Below are 16781 nucleotides of genomic sequence, written 5' to 3' on the forward strand. Positions count from 1 at the left end.
ATAACTTCTTCAGCAGGTCGCTGTAATCAAAAACGAAATAAGTACGCAAGCAGAAATTGCCGTTGCAAATGGTTTTTGAGTTCTCCGTTCGTTATGTAAAACCATATAAAAGCCTCGTATAAAAGCCAATTTTAACAACCTTGCGCAACACGAGCAATATTACGAAATATACATGAAGTAATTAGAAAAGATATCAAAGTTCTGAGAAAAACACTATACATACGTAATTATATTATTATCAGATTATTAGGACATGAAAAGTTACGCTGAACATTGCGTTAGACTATGCATTATTTTAGCTTTCCTAGAGCCCATTAAAAAGTAGTGCGTAAACAACATCTGATATAAAAACGCGATTTATAATAATTAAAAATAATAATATACACGCATTAATATAATTAAAAATATTAATATACTCTGATTTACTCAGACGCTTTGAAAGCTATCACATTTTTCTTTAATCCTTGTGTAATCGCTTAAAAAAAAATCTAGTTACGCTAAATGATGAGGGAGTCCGGTTTGTAGGCGTAGAGAATTATTAGTGCACTATGGCGAATGCGCGCAGACAAATCTTGGCATTATGTCTTGTCAGCATCGACAATGCACACTGAAATGGGGAACGGGGGGGGGGGAGGAGGGAGGTGATGGTGCGGAGGATGTGTGGCATACGCACTGATACGCGTCGCAGTGACGCGTACAATATAACGCATGCACGCACTGGAACGCTGAAAAGGGAATACGGTTGCACAATGGAGCGTCGGCAGACGAGGAACATGCGGGTGTACCGATATCGTGATGCGATCTGTATGCACGGCAATGCCGTGCGAATAAACCGGCGAAAATAACCGGCGAAATAATCGGCAAAATAGCTGACCGGTCACCCTGCCACCGGGCACTGTAAAATCTCATCGCATTGATATACCGATGCAACGACGCACAATAGGAACATAACTGCACTGATGGATGCGTCTTGTCGACGATGTTATTTGTCATCGCGCGACTGAATTAACAACGATACGCGCGCTTTTGCTCGTAAACCAGTTGCAGTACGAGCGCAGTCAAGCGAGTTACGGCTCTCCTTCGAGAGCACTTCGCGGGGACAGTTACAGATTATTTCATCTCGCAAAAAGTTATACAGGACGTATAAAAATAAATCGATCATTTTATTACACGTAGAAACTTTTTCTGAAAAATCTTAATGGCCTCTCCTTAAATGTTCGATCCTACCTCACAATTCTTTGTATATTATTACCGTTATGCAATTATCTGAGTAATACATATATTTAAGTATTAATTAAGAATTCGTTTGAAATAAAGTCCCCTTGAAAATTTTCAATTGACGAGTAAATCTGCCAGTTTCCTAAGTTGTAACTTAATATTAAATCCTATATAAAACGTGGATCGTATAGCATTTCGCAGTTTTTTTCTTACCGGAATACGCGAGCGCGAGTGTCGATTATCTCGCCTCCATTTGCTGAAAATATTCTTTCTCAATCATCATCAAGAACCGGCTTGAGTTTTGTCGCGTTTTATCTAAAGGCTAACAGCCAAGGCGAAGAAATTATCGGCGGCGCCAGATAACCGACTAGAATTCCGTTTTAGACTTGAACATTGAGATGAAGGGATAATAAAATTAAGGACAAAATATCGTAATAAAGTATCATTATCGAGATCGAAAAACACATTATTTTTGCAAGAGAAATTATTATTTATTGCTTCTTGCTTATTAATATCATTCTGAAAATAAATTTGATTTTGTACTGATATATCTGCAAATGTTCCATAAATATGTCACCACGAATCTGTACTTGTTTCTCTCAAGTGTTCTCAAGAAGATTCTTGAAAATCTTTGCATCAGTTTCCGCAAGCGTTACCGGATACCATCTTCGCGATTGCGCCCGATTGTGAAAGTAAGGAAAATAATCTGGAGAATGACTCGCGTGGGTTTGCGCCGTGTTTACGCTCTCGATTGGTAATCTGCGCAATTTGTTGCGGGAAAAACAGTTTAACGTGCGTTTGTTGGCATAGATATTACCTTTTACGATTACGACATTACCCTATATTTAGATTTTCTCGAAAAATACTGAAGATTATCTTGAATACTTAAATACGGATTGCAAAAGCTAGAAAAGATAAAAATGTTATTAAAATATGTTAAATTTAAGCATAATATTAAATAATCCAAGTAAATCTTTAATTTATTCACGCGTTTGTGCCATGCTAACACAAAGCAACTTGTATAATTTTTTATAATTCTTCTTTAAGATTAAATTTATTGAAACAACAAATGACGTACGATATTACACGTATAATATTAATTATAAAATTAATACGAATTTGTATACATTTAATATATATCATAACGGGCGTCGATAACAATATAAAAAGCGGTTTGTAGACTGTATTCGTTTTGCAAGGAAAAAGTAAATTAAACGAGGTAACAAGCGTGCTTTAAAAAAGTTACACCGTAACATACAATATGTACTATTTTTATTAAAATTAAAAATAAATAATGCGTATAATATTAAACGCTTTAATAAACTCTTTCTAATTTCGTTATGAATGCCATGGCTAATTTTATTTTAATTAACAGAATTTTAATTTTAAGCATTTCTACTTACACGTAATATAATTTTCATTATTCAAGTTCTTCAATGAATAATTGTACTAACAATAAGCAATAAAAAAATTTATAAGCAACGATATTACCTTTTACAGTTGACCACGTGTTACTGCTGGCACTTTTACTAAAACACTTTTACTATACGCGTTACTCTCACGATCTTTCCGAGTATCTCGTACACACGTGAGTCGTAATGTATGTATGTAAATGCACCGAGCATTTTCCACAACGATAAGAAATAAGATGGCAGAGCGACGCGAATACGACGAGAACGCTCCACCGTCGTCTCATCGCTAATTATATTCGAAGAAGTAATTACTTTCTTCCGTGCTCAATGATCCGTGATAAAAGCTTAAGCCCACATAAGCTTCTTCGACGAAGAAACGAAAGTGTTCACCGATGCGTAACTTCAAGTGCCATGTCTGCTAAAGCTTCCTTAAAAAAAAAAGCTCGAATAACTGTGCGCACTTCATGGCCCGTAATATTACCGGAAACGACCGCAATACAGACGAAGGTTCTAACTGCGAGTATAATCTCACGGGATGCTCAGAATTTTTTGCGATTCCGCGTCTCGGTTACAGTAAAGGCTAACATCATGCTATATTGCGTGGTAGAATGATGTAAGTGTAAAATAAAATACGACAATGGATAAGATTATTTATGTTGCAAATTGATATTGGAAAAAAGTAATGACCTGTTAAACATTAAGCTTTAATATTCACTGTATATGTTGTAACAATTGCATTTTACATATCCTTTTTTTCTATTTTCAAAATTCTTAATAATTTAGTATTGTTTAGCGTTAACGAAATACAAGGAAATACGGAGCGACGCGCACCGCTACCTGCCCGTACGAAAGCCATTGTGTGAATGATAACGCGGAGGGCGCCCGTAAACACGCACGCGCTATCAGCGTCGTACACAATGGAACGCGCTATTCGCGACGCGTAAACATTTTTCAAGGCTGCGTACCGGCGATCTAGCTAGGTCAAGATAATTCAATAAATTGTATACACAGCAGTTTTTAAATATCTAAACTTAAATGAATTATACTTGTGTCCCTTCAAATTTATTACAGCTTTACATTATAACATTATTTACATTATAATGTTTTTTGTAATGGTAATATTAAAACAATTTGCTTTTCTGTTTGCTTCTTTTTTCATATTCTTTTTTAAAACGATAATATTTTTCTTCAATTTCTTTATTCTAATATAATATAATATGATTTTTTTTTTAATTCTTCGATCTTATAAAAATCTATTCTGTAAAATATAAACAAATATTTTGTTTGAATTTTATGACAAAATAAGTTTACATTAATTAAATCTATCTCAAAGTTTAGAGGGAGGAGAGAGAGAGAGAGAGAGAGAGAGAGAGAGAGAGAGAGAGAGAGAGAGAGAGAGAGAGAGAGTTTATGTCCGAAATTCAGAGTTGATTCTTGTATTACATTATTAATAGACAACACTATATTTCTAATTAAAATGGAAATTACGTAAATTTGTACTCTCCTTGTCTGCTCATTAGTGAAGCGCGATGGGATCATTACACTGTACTTTACATTATATGGAACTTTAATATTATGCTTAACTTCTCAGTTATGCGATTTCCACAGGATTTTCACAGAGTAACTTTACTCTTGTTACCTATTACAGTGGAATCCTGTATAATATATCGCATTTATTAATGATTCTTCTTTTATTCTTTAGCTTGGACATGGCGCTTCAAACATTTTTTTAATAATAATGAATAAATGAAATAAAAAAACAAGCAACTGATGCACTAAGATTGATATAATACACAAAGTATTTGCTTTATATAATTAATGTTTTATACCATTATTTAAAATCTTTAAAAAAGATATTTAAAATATAACAATTATATTATTATAATATTAATAGCTTATATAATAATAATAACTGAACATTATAATATACTATTATAATAAAACGTAATAAATAATATTATAATAATACTGTAACATTATAATAATATAATGTTCAGTTATTAAAGATACTGTAGCGCATCATGTAAGTTAAGACATTACTCGTAATATTGTTAAATATTTGGACGTAGCTAGACCGCCGGCACGCAGCCTTGAAAAATGTTTACGCGTCGCGAATAGCGCGTTCCATTGTCTATGGCGCTGATAGCGCATGCGTGTTTACGGGCGCTCTCCGCGTTATCATTCACACAATGGCTTTCGTACGGGCAGGTAGCGGTGCGCGTCGCTCCGTATTTCTTTGTATTTCGTTAACGCTAAACGATACTAAATGTTACTGTAAATCTTACGTACTACGTATTTACGAACGTAATAATAAATACTTATTAACCCGCGTAAGTAATGATTCATAAGCATATGTATAACGATAATTCTTTATCGCGAGATATACCGGGTGTCTGATTCCTAATGGTATTTGCTTATCAAGCGGCTCAAACCGAACAGAAAACTTTGTCATTTTACGATTTTTACGATTTACAGTAATGAATTATTAATTAGTATAGGACAAGCGCGTACTATCAATTAAGGAAAGCGCGCGGCAAAGTACAATCGTTTAAAACGCGTTCGCGGTTGATAGAAGCGCGACGAGATATATAGATGTGAAATCGATGAATGATAGAACATTCACTTATAGTGTAGACGAGTTTTTTAATTATTCATTTCGATTGATTAATTGCATAATGCTGCTTTTATAGAGCAAAGTGGCATTTGCGCATAATGCGATTTATTAATCAATGAATTAAAAAACTCGCCTTATACATATATCTCCAAACATTTCGTTACGCTCCTACCGCGAACGCATGTTGAATGAATATACATACTTTGCCACGTGCTTGCGTTGGCCGCGTTCGTCCCACGATTTTTACTGATTAATAACTCGTTACTAATTGAAAATCGCAAAATGATGGAGGACTTTTCTGCTCAGACCCGCTTTGATCCGTTCTACCTGCGTACAACCGATGTATCATTAGGAATCAGACTGTATATACACATTATTTAATCAGTTCAATTGTTAAACGATGCTGTAACATCTCGTGTAAGCTGTATAAATTATTTGTAATATTTATTATATTTCGTTGTAGCCAGACCGTGGTAGCGCAGCCTTGAAAAGTGTTTACGCGCCGCGGTATTTACGTACGGCACGTGCCGTGTTTACGAGCGCATCACGTGTTATCATTCCTTCACTGGTATTTGTACGGGCAGGTAGCAGAGCGCGTCGCTCCGTATTTCGTCGCATCTCTTCAACGTTGAATAATATCAAACATTGCTCTATCTTATAAATGTAATAGTGCTTATTGATCGGCACGATTAACGATCCACAGACGTATCGAAACGATAACTTTCTAACGAAATATATATATATATATATTTCGCGCTTCTTATTTCTTTGAAATTCATAACTTTTTGTGAACATTAACCCCTCCAAAGGGTATGGCCTTGACGTGGCAGAGGGGCTCAGTATTCCGAGGGGTTCCGTTGGGTTCCCCAACGGAATTCCAAAGACGAAGAAGCCAACAGTACCCGTTGCACCCGTTATTAATAACATTAATATTAACGTAATAGATAATATTATTGTTATTAATAATGTACCAACACAGCATAGCCACGAGTCATGAAATGGCTCTTATGTGGCAAATGCGTTTCACGCATTAATCGTCGGTTTCGAATCGACATTCCGCCGCCGATTTAATTAAATGAATAAACGAACTGCAGCCAATTCGTCGCGTCGCGCGTTTGTTTCGGGAGTGCCGTAAGTGAACGAACTAAGAGACTTTTCCTCGCCCTGCGAGGGCTCGTTCGAAAGATATCATAGTTCGTGCCGGGAGAGTCGCACTGTCAAGGGGTGCAGGGAGCGCGGGATCTCATTGAGGCGTAGTCGGCTACGTCCTCACCGCCACGTGCGCCGCGGCACGTGGTGATGCCGGCTGTGAATGTTACACGCACTCGCTACCGCTTGATGTGTTGTGTTTCGCACAGTTGCAAACTGCATTAAACTGGCTGATTGAGAACACGCTCTGTCTTCGACAAGTGGTTCGGTCCCAATCGGCAAGATTTCGATTTCGGCTGACTTGTTTTCGTCGCTCCTCTTGAGTTCTTATTTTTGACACAGCATTGCCACGAGTCGTGAAAGGGCTCTTATGTGGCACGTGCGATTATTTAATCGCCAATCCTTTATTTTCCTTTCCCTTACCCTTCCCCTTCCTAAACAAATCGCGTTTAATCTGACTCGATCAGAGCTTAGTTCGGACGGTTATCGCGTGTGCCGAGAGGCTGGATCCCAGTTGCCCGATTGTCTAGATTGTTAGGCATCGGCGGTGGGTACCTTCTCTCTCGTCACATCTACCAGCCTTCTCGATAGCCTGGGTGACTTTTGATATCACGTGTATGGTATCCGCCCTGGTGATTCGACCTGAACCGTTGGCTATGTGATGGTTGAGTCAATTTTAGACATGATTTTTAAGAAACAAAAGACGTCGGATTCAAGTTAGCCGATTCATCTTCTTCCGCTTCGGTTCTAGCCTTTGCTTGAAGAGTTACCGTGTGTCCCGAAAAGCTCACCGACTCGGGTGCTGACTGGACCGACGGAACTTGATGTTTTCACGGGCAGCTAAACGCGGAGTGCCGTCAAGTATCGCGCGAAAGACTTTTATTTATTTAAAATTAGTTTATCCGCGCGCGTTATTAAAGTAATTCGCGAGTGTTTTTCGCGAGTGTCTTGTGCTACGAGGACATCCGACGACCTGACATCTCGAGAGGAGGAGGAGGCCTAGGAGAGGCCTCGGGCACCGGCGGAGCAACCTTGCGGTAAATATACATTTCTTGTCAATAAAATTAAAATTCATTAACTTTGCATTTATAGAATTATTAGATAGCGATAATTTAAAATTCATATAATTCGAGAAACAGAGAAACAATTTAAAATTTTATTTTATTTCTATAACGATCTTTATTGAAAATTATGTAATTATTGGAAATGGTGTTTGGAAATTATAAATTATATATTTTAATGAACATTTAATTAAAAAACAAAATAGATTTGATAAGAAATCATTAAGAATTACTTACGTAGAATTACTTGTTAAAATATCTATCATATTTAGAGCGCTGCTATAATTTGAATGTTTTTTGTGTGTTACAGAATCACCGTAGCTACGTGACAGATTTACTCCGCTGTTGCGCATCGGGTCGGTGAGTGAATTTTTTTATATTGGGGTAACAAATTTGTGAAAGTTATATTAGATTATTTTTATATATTTATCATAAAAATATTGCAATTGGAAATGTCTTCACAGATTTGTTGCCCTAAAATGGATAGATTTAAACTGTTTAGAGTAGATATTTAATCCTGGAATGATATCACTTATCGATTTATTATATGTAATATATAATATTATAATGTATAATATTATAATAATGTGCTACAGATATATAGGACTTATAAAATAAAGTTCATTGTGTAGATATCTGATTATTTTCTATTGTCTTTTGTATTTTAATTGCAAGATATTCGTATTAATTCAAAGTTAGAATACTCTCACAAAGACAGTAAATAATTTAAATGTTTTAAAAAATAAGATACATGTATAATATATAAAGCAACACAAATAATTTAAAAATAATACAGTTTAATTTATTAGATGTTTCTCTGGAAATATATTAATGGAGTTTATTTAAATTCATTATATTTTCAAATTTTTTAAGTACTTAATAATAACAGAATTGACAAAACCGCGTAAAAGGAGGTTATATTAAAGTAATGTATTTCAAAAACAATAAGTTTTCATTGAAATCTTTTCATGATATTCCTCAGTAATTACAAGAAACGAAAATTATAAACATATTCATATTTTATATTTATATGTAATAAGAATATACGTTTATTACATGTGTCTTTTATTCTATCCTATCTATCCTCTTCCTCTATTTTACCAGGATTAAATATTTAAATCGGTATATAAAAATGAGATATATATGTAATGTGCATATATATATATATATATATATTAAAAAATTCTTTAACAAAGTATACCACATACATAAGTAGACAAATAACAAAAAATAATAATTAATTATATAACAAACGTGCCGATTTGACTCTATTTATGTTTAATTTATCCATATATATTAATGTAAAACCTTGTTTTTACATATGTTAAAGCGAATGACATGAGATCCAGGAAATATTTCGTTGCTTAATTGATAACAATAAATTATCGATATATTTTACTGAACTATGATTGTGTTATGTGCAATCATATATAATTATGAATGAAAGTGTAAGGATATACCATCCATGTTCCCCTTTTACTCGTATTTGTTTTATTAAGTTCACATTTTCCATCGGATAATCGCGGATTAGGTGCATATTGTTGGATTAGTACAGTGTGCAAAATAGATAGACATATCACCTGAGTTTGAGCGGATAGGTAGAAATACTATCGGATAAGAACACCATAGATAGGAGGATTCGCGAGGGAATACTATAAGAATTTTCAAGTAAGGATACTAAGAATTTGCAAGTATAATATTATGAGTAGGAATATTACGAAAAAATTTACGGATAGGCAGATATAAAACTTTGGGTGGTCAAATTATTATATTATAAAAATTCGGGTGGGCAAAGAAATTATTATGCTATTATGATTTAAGCTTTAAAAATTAAAAAATTACATAAAATGTTAGTTTTGACATTCTATGTAATTTGTTAATTTGTAAAGCTTATTTATTTTAATTTAGAAAATATTTATTAAAAATTGAATTAAAATATTATTTATAATTATTATATTAAAATTATTTTTATTAAAACAAAATTTAAATAGATAAAAAAATCTTACAAGTTAAAATTTAAAAATAAATAAATTACAAAATACTAATTATATAAAATTTTAATTCAGTAAATATTAATTAAAAATTAATGAAATTAATGAAATAAAATATTAAATTATTATACTAAAATCATTTTTATTAATAATTAGGTAGATAGAAAAATGCTCATCATTTTCGTGCGCGCGATTTTAGATTTAAGATTACAAAAATTCTTGGAAATTATAAAATATCAGTTGTGAAAATCTTTGTTAATTGTAAACTAAATTAAAATATTGTTTATAAATATTATTTAATTGTAATAAAATTGTATTTATATAATACACTAAATGGAAATGATTGCTATCAGTATTCAAAAATTCGAAAATAATAAAAGAACAAAATATTTTTATATATTTATACATATAAAGTTGTTTGAACTGAAAGTAATTATGTTCATTACACGAAATCTACTAAATGAGTTTGTCATGCTGCGATTATTCGAGAATGTCGTTATTTTATCATTGCATGTCATTTTATACATTGCTTTAATTGATACATCAACCTGCATCTATTGTGAGATAAACATAAAATTAAGATAAAATCAACGCTATATATAAAAATCAATATAAATAATATTTATTGATGCGTAAATGTTGCAAATTTAAAAACCTGCTTCTACAATTTAAAATCAATTTTAAAATACTGTGAATATAATAATGATGAAAAAATTATGCCAGTATCTTAAATATATTTTTCTCAAAACTTTTTGCATTAATATTTTAAGAATTATAAATTAAATCGACTTGAAATTTTCAAGTAACATTATTATTCTGATTTATTCGATTCACAAGTGTACCTCAGACGTAAAAAGTAAAAACTATCTATTTTGAAATATTAGTTCTTTAAAAAGTATGAAAAATTGATTTATATTAATAAAACGCGTTATTTTGTTAATTCTTATTTGTTCCTTTTTTGCAAAGATTTATGCAAAAACTGTAAATATTCTGCTTACTTTATGATAAAAAAGAGTGTTACACAACGAACTATTTTTGCCGTGTTTAGAAGGAATGAAATAAACATAATTTCTCATAATTTTTGAGGCGAATTCGATAGTTAAAATTATGTCACATCACTGGAATACACAAAGAATTGAAGAAAATAGAAAGAGATAATTGTACATATACTAATTAAAAGCATAAATTGAAATGAATAATGATGAGAAGGGAAAATGCTACTGCGTTGCTATTATTTTCTGTTATAAAATAATGGAAGCGCGAATGTATCACAAAATTGGTTCTTTTTACATGCATTCTTGTGATCATTTTTGGGATTCAATCTTCTCGTGAATTTTAAACATACAACGATATCGTGTAAAAATATTTACATTGTTTCAAATTAAGTTAACTTACAAAAATTCTTGTTACTACATCCTAATTATAGAATTTTTTATTCAGCTTAAAAAAATAAATAATTTGTTCTATTAATAGTATTTAAGCAATTTCGATATTTTGAACAATTATTGATCATAATGACAGTAACTAATTTTACTAAGAAAGTCTGATTTATTACGAATATATAAATGAATATATAAAAATATAAATCAATCTGAATTTTAATATTTATATATATAAATTAACTAATATATAATTTACATATATAAATTACAGAATTTATTAATAAATTATTATATCACGTAATGAAATATGAATTTCTCTAATCAGATAATGATTATATTAAATAAATTATGTAATTTATATATATATTTATATATATTCATTTATAGCTGCTTGTTGTCGTTTAAAGTTATGTTTATAAATCTAATATAAACGCTATTTAAAGTAGCAATAGAAACAGATGCATAAAAATGTAAAAAACATCTTTTCCCAATTTCCATTTAGCAATTTGCGTCTGCTGTTTGCTGATTTATTACACAATCTATAATGAGAAAATTAATTAATTAATATTTTAGTTATGAATGTTGTTTTATTATTAAACTAAATCTAATAACTTTTTTCTAAATCTGAAATTAATATTTCCAAAGTCGAATAATGCATCAACTGCTCTCATAATTTTTTAAATAATTGTATCATATAATTTTTCATTAAATTTCTGTTTATTTTCTAAATAGATGACAGCAAATTTAAATTGTATTTTAATGTAAATATTAATTTGAATATTAATTATATTTAATTGTAACATATATAATATTTTTATCATTTAAAATAATGTGCTAATACTTTATAATAAATTTATAATAAATAATAAAGCTAATATAGGCGTAGAAAGACTAAAAGAATAAGAAGACTAAAGATTAAAAACTAAAACCTTTGTAATTGTAAACAAATGTTAAGTATGCTGTTTTTAAATTTTGTATAATAAAATTATAAAAGTTTGTCATGTTTGAGTTATAGATACTATAATAATATTATAATGTTTATAAATATATTTACCTTTATAAACATATTTATTTATCCTTTTTTAATTTTTTTCAAATTAAGTTAATTGTGAAAAGAAGAACTCTTGAGAACTGTCAAATTTGATGAATTTCATGTAAATGAGAGTTTAATTCTTCTCATCAAATATGTCGATATGGCAACGAATGTAAGCATAGTAATGTCCCAAATTGAAGTAAAATGAAAATCGAGAATGTTATTATTCTTTCCTTTTCCGTATTGAGAAGTAGCAGTCTCTTGAGAATTGCTACTTACATTATTTTTTTCATGTATGGATTGTGACATCATTACATCTATTTTATTTTTTTCTTTATTTTTATCATTTTCTGAAGATTGACTAATTTGATGAGCTGCACGTAAATGCAAATCTAATGCTTTTTGACCATCAAATATGTTGATCATTACATTACAATAAATGCATTTTGCATAGGAATATCCCACTTTGAAGTAAGGTGAAAATTGAGAAGATTTAATTTCATTTCCTATCAGTGTTGTTACGGCTGGATGACAATATATCAGGTGTTTGTTTAATCGTAATAAAGCACTATTTTGCATCATTACACCACAAATTATACATTTGACAGTGAAGTTTTCTTCCTTTGTGAAATATCGCCAAGCCGGAAGAGTTTCAATTTTTTCTCTCCATTTTAATTCAATATTAAGATCTTTATGGTAATCTAATAAGTGTGATTTCATATATAAAGTTATACTTCTCCTAATATAAACCATATCACAGTATTTACACTGAAATTTCCTTCTACTAATTTGTTCGAAATGCTCCGACGCCCAATCCGATGACATTATGTTCGCACAGTAGCATACGTAGCGTATATGACTAAATATGCTGTGAGGAAGTGCTCGAAAAGACCGTTCGAAGAGGTCGAATAGAGACGTTTTAATCTGTGTTATCATATAAACACTACTATATCATTTGCCTTTCTGACAGCAAGCAAGCTTTGTTGTTCTACTTCTAATTCTTCGGTTATTGTAGGCTTATTTAAATAAAATATATATTTTTGCTTATTTATATTTATATTTATTAAACTGCAAACCGAGTTCGGTTATAAAAAAGTTTAATGAGTCTTGAATAAGAAATTAAAGACGCTTCTATCTGAAGATAATGTATACGCTTATACTGCATTTTTATTGTATATTTTGCTGTGCTCCTTGCAACGTGAATGTATGTAACGATTGGCAGTCGCATTTCTGCCGCACTCCTGCATTTGCGGTGAACAAAGTGGATACGAGCTCATTTGGCAATCTTTAATAATAAATTTCTGATTAACAATTACGAAAATTGAACAATACAAATAAATGTTATATTTAATTGTTATGTTATATTTAACATTTAATTATGTTTATTTAAATGCTTGTTTAAATGTTATACGAAAATTACAAAAAGAAATAAGAGAAAGAAGAAATATTATTTTATTAAATATCTAAATATGAAATTTTTCAAATCTCATTGTTATCGATTTTGACTTGTCTCGAACAGCTGGTACTTCGTTATATTCGCATATATAATAAAGAGGCATATATTTTATACATTTTTAAATATATTCGTTAAAAACGCTGTATTTTTTTGTGTATTATTAATTACACATTTTTTATTTTTGTTGTATTTTATCATTGTATGAAATGGTTTTTTTATACAATATATAGTATCATATATAGAATGTCATACAATACAATAATAAACTAGAATAAAAATAAAAAAATATACCGTATTATATTCGATTGTATCTTGCAAAATATTCTGTTGTGTTTTATTTGATTATATATACTTTTATATGTAATTGTATTTGTTGATACTGAATTCAGTTATATAACAAATAATAAGTAGTAAAAAGATGTAATACATACGTGCAAAAAAAGAGGACCGTCGATTAAAATCGACGGGGGTGGTGGAGGGCCTCTAAATTGACCAGTTTTTATTGGATAAATATTTCGATCAAACAATAGCAAAGTATTAATAAAACAGGCATATTACTGATAGCAAATTTTAAATGTCACGAAGTTTTGTTGTCCGTTAAGTTGGAAAGCCATTATAATTAGTGCTTTAAATATACGATTTTGATGATGCAATTTTAAAATCTATAAAGTAATTACATATGTTGCGTGACTACTCTCATGTAGGACGGAAATAATTGGCCGAATACATTAACCCTTTTTCGCAATCTGTGGAACATATATCTGTTTATAAAACCACTGTTGAGCATAATGATACCACAGGGATATCTTTACTATTCTGTTTTACACAACCGATGTCCTATTGGATAATTAATGGTACAGAATGACCATAGAACAACAAATTTGGTAATACAATATGTGACGTAGACTTTGAATTATGTTTATTCCAAAAATTAATCAAAAATTAACTTTAAATCTTTAAAGATAAATTATATTTAAAAAAAATTTCTATTAATGTAAATGTGATCCAAATGATCGTTATGTATTATTAGATCTTGGAAAAAGTAGAAACAAGAAGAATTAAGATAATTTAAAATCATTCAAGTTGAAATAATATTAAAAAATAATATCACAAAATAATACATGCAAAAATGTAATTTCATAGCATTTAACATATGTGTTAGTGCTATTTGGATCTTTGGATTACAATCTTCTCTACATTTATAATTCATTTTTCGAAATTTTGAGGAATATTGCATTTATATCGAAGATTTTTTTGAGCTTTGAGCTTTTTTTATTAACAGAGTAACCCCAGTGCAAGATGACTCGCTCGTAGAATTGTATATTCGCGATATACAGAGAGATACAAGACGCAGCATCCAGGGAACGTGTTTGCAAATAAAACGGCACAACGTTCAGCATTCATAATTCAGTGTGCTGCAAGGCGAAATCAGATGTAATCGCTCGAATGCGATGTGCCGAAACGAAAAACTCTCACACCTCGAGCTATTCGAGCAGAGAGCTGACGGGGAGCGGAGATCGTAGCGTTCGCATAATACGGCTCGGGCAATGAAAATGGCAAAGTGCCTTGTTTCCCATGGTACTTGCGAGCTCTGGCAGATTTGCCAAGCTCGGAGTCATCCCATTATAAACACGCCACTCTGCCGTTTCGACGTGTTCGCGACGCGTTTAGCTCGTCCGTCGCGGTCGTCGCGACAATTACAGCGAATGACAGAGATATCGCTCCAGCGTAACGCTCGACAAATTGCGCGGCCCTGAGAAGAGAATCGATAATCGTGACGGAATCGCGAGTTTTCTTCTCGTAAATTACCCTGGTTAGCCTCCATCCTGGCTTACACCTGCGATTAATCTTGGTTCGGTAACGCTCGGAGATTTTGTTTTTCAAGTTTTCCAAGGGGAAAATTGGAATAAGACATGTATGTCTTTCCAATTATCCGAAAGAGAAAATCAGGAAAGTAAGATCTAGTCCCGACTCATTAAAATAATATCATATGTAATTTTTATTTCTGTATGTTTTTTTTTTTTTTTTTTTTACTTTTGTTATATCTCACGTTGCCGATAACAGTTTATGAAATTTATTTACGCGGATCATGCAATTACAAATATAATTTTATATTTTTTTGTTGCATAATAAATAAATAATGTACTCAGAAACGAAATTAAACTTTCTTAAAAAGTAAAGTTATTATTTATTCCAATTTTATTTCTTCCGGGTTATTATTCCGGTATATTTAAAACTTCTTCACAATTAGATGGTCACATTTTAACGTTTACTAACATAATGGTATTCTCATCACGGTTACCTAACGTTCTCCACACCACTACGAGGACACGTGCCGGGGACACGTGATTTATGTCCTCGTATTCAGAGGGTCTCGGGAAAAAATCTCGGGCAAGATGCCCTTTCGACTTCCCCGAGGCCGGGAGCGTGGATGAGATTGGCGACAATTTCTCCCATCAGCGTGGTATTCAGACCAGCCCTCCTGGTCTCTTCGTGAATTATAGGACCTTTCTTCCCGTGTTAGTTTACGCTGGCAGTGACATATCACGTTTTAATAGTGCGTCTGCCTCGTAACGATTTCGGTAACCGTTCCTGGCGGCAGTTGCGCGAACGGCAATTCAACTTTTCGCACCTTCTTCTCGCGAAATCGTTTCTTCATGATGAGAAAGATAAACGAGATCAAACAGACGGGAGTAAAATGCTATACGAAACAAATTATTTGGAAAGGAAATTTGTAATCTTATTATTCTCAATCAAATTTTTATATCTTTCGATGATTTAATTTTAATTTAATTTTCTATATAATATTTAAATCTATTTCTTTGATAATTTGTTATTTAATAATTAACAATAACTGTTTTAAATTGAGATAATTTAATTCAAGATCTTAGATAAAATAAAACATTCTATCATCAGTAAGACGGAAGAGAATAGAATTCAGATGTTACTATATTCTTAAAAATAAAAGTCGCACCTCGTAATAAACGCTTTGATGGCTACACATTATAGAGGAAACCCAAGAGTATTTTATGATATGTTGTAAATAACGATACATCAGAAGCATCGATTCTAAGGAAACCTTAATCGTCGCGGAATAAATTCTCCTCTCATTTTCTTCCTCTTCCGTTTGTTGAGAAAACAAAAGTAACAAAATCATTGCTTAGTTGTTTATTATCATTTGAAAATTGATGCATTGCTCATTCTCGGAATGTAATCTCAATCACACTTTCAGGATATTACACCATATATACATATATTACATTTCCGTTGACCGATTATTCTCTTCCCTATAACGGTTCTTTCTCTATAACGCTTTCTTTTTATAAGCCAACTTACGCTACTTCGCGAATAATTAAATCGATTGATACTTTAAATGTTACAATCGATTATTCCAACATCGATTCTTCGAATAAACTTATTCTCCTAAATGATTAATATCCAAACACATATGTGTAAAGAAAAATC

The 16781-nt window shown here is 31.5% G+C and overlaps 1 protein-coding gene across 2 annotated transcripts in view; it reads right to left on the reverse strand.

The window, feature by feature from the left end:
* sprt (PDZ domain-containing protein sprite) overlaps positions 1-16781 on the reverse strand; it is a 78243-nt gene that overhangs the window by 45955 nt on the left and 15507 nt on the right. The window contains exon 1 of one of the 2 annotated variants that reach the window (XM_011649520.2): positions 2710-2907. The exons of the other annotated variant lie outside the window; for it this stretch is intronic. The gene's annotated coding sequence lies outside the window, so the exon portion shown is untranslated. Of the gene's footprint in view, positions 1-2709; positions 2908-16781 lie in introns of those variants that run through there. 2 annotated transcript variants of the gene reach the window in all.

The sequence above is a fragment of the Pogonomyrmex barbatus genome, unplaced genomic scaffold (assembly GCF_055798465.1).
Source record: "Pogonomyrmex barbatus isolate J1 unplaced genomic scaffold, ASM5579846v1 scaffold18, whole genome shotgun sequence".
NCBI classification, from domain to species: domain Eukaryota; kingdom Metazoa; phylum Arthropoda; class Insecta; order Hymenoptera; family Formicidae; genus Pogonomyrmex; species Pogonomyrmex barbatus.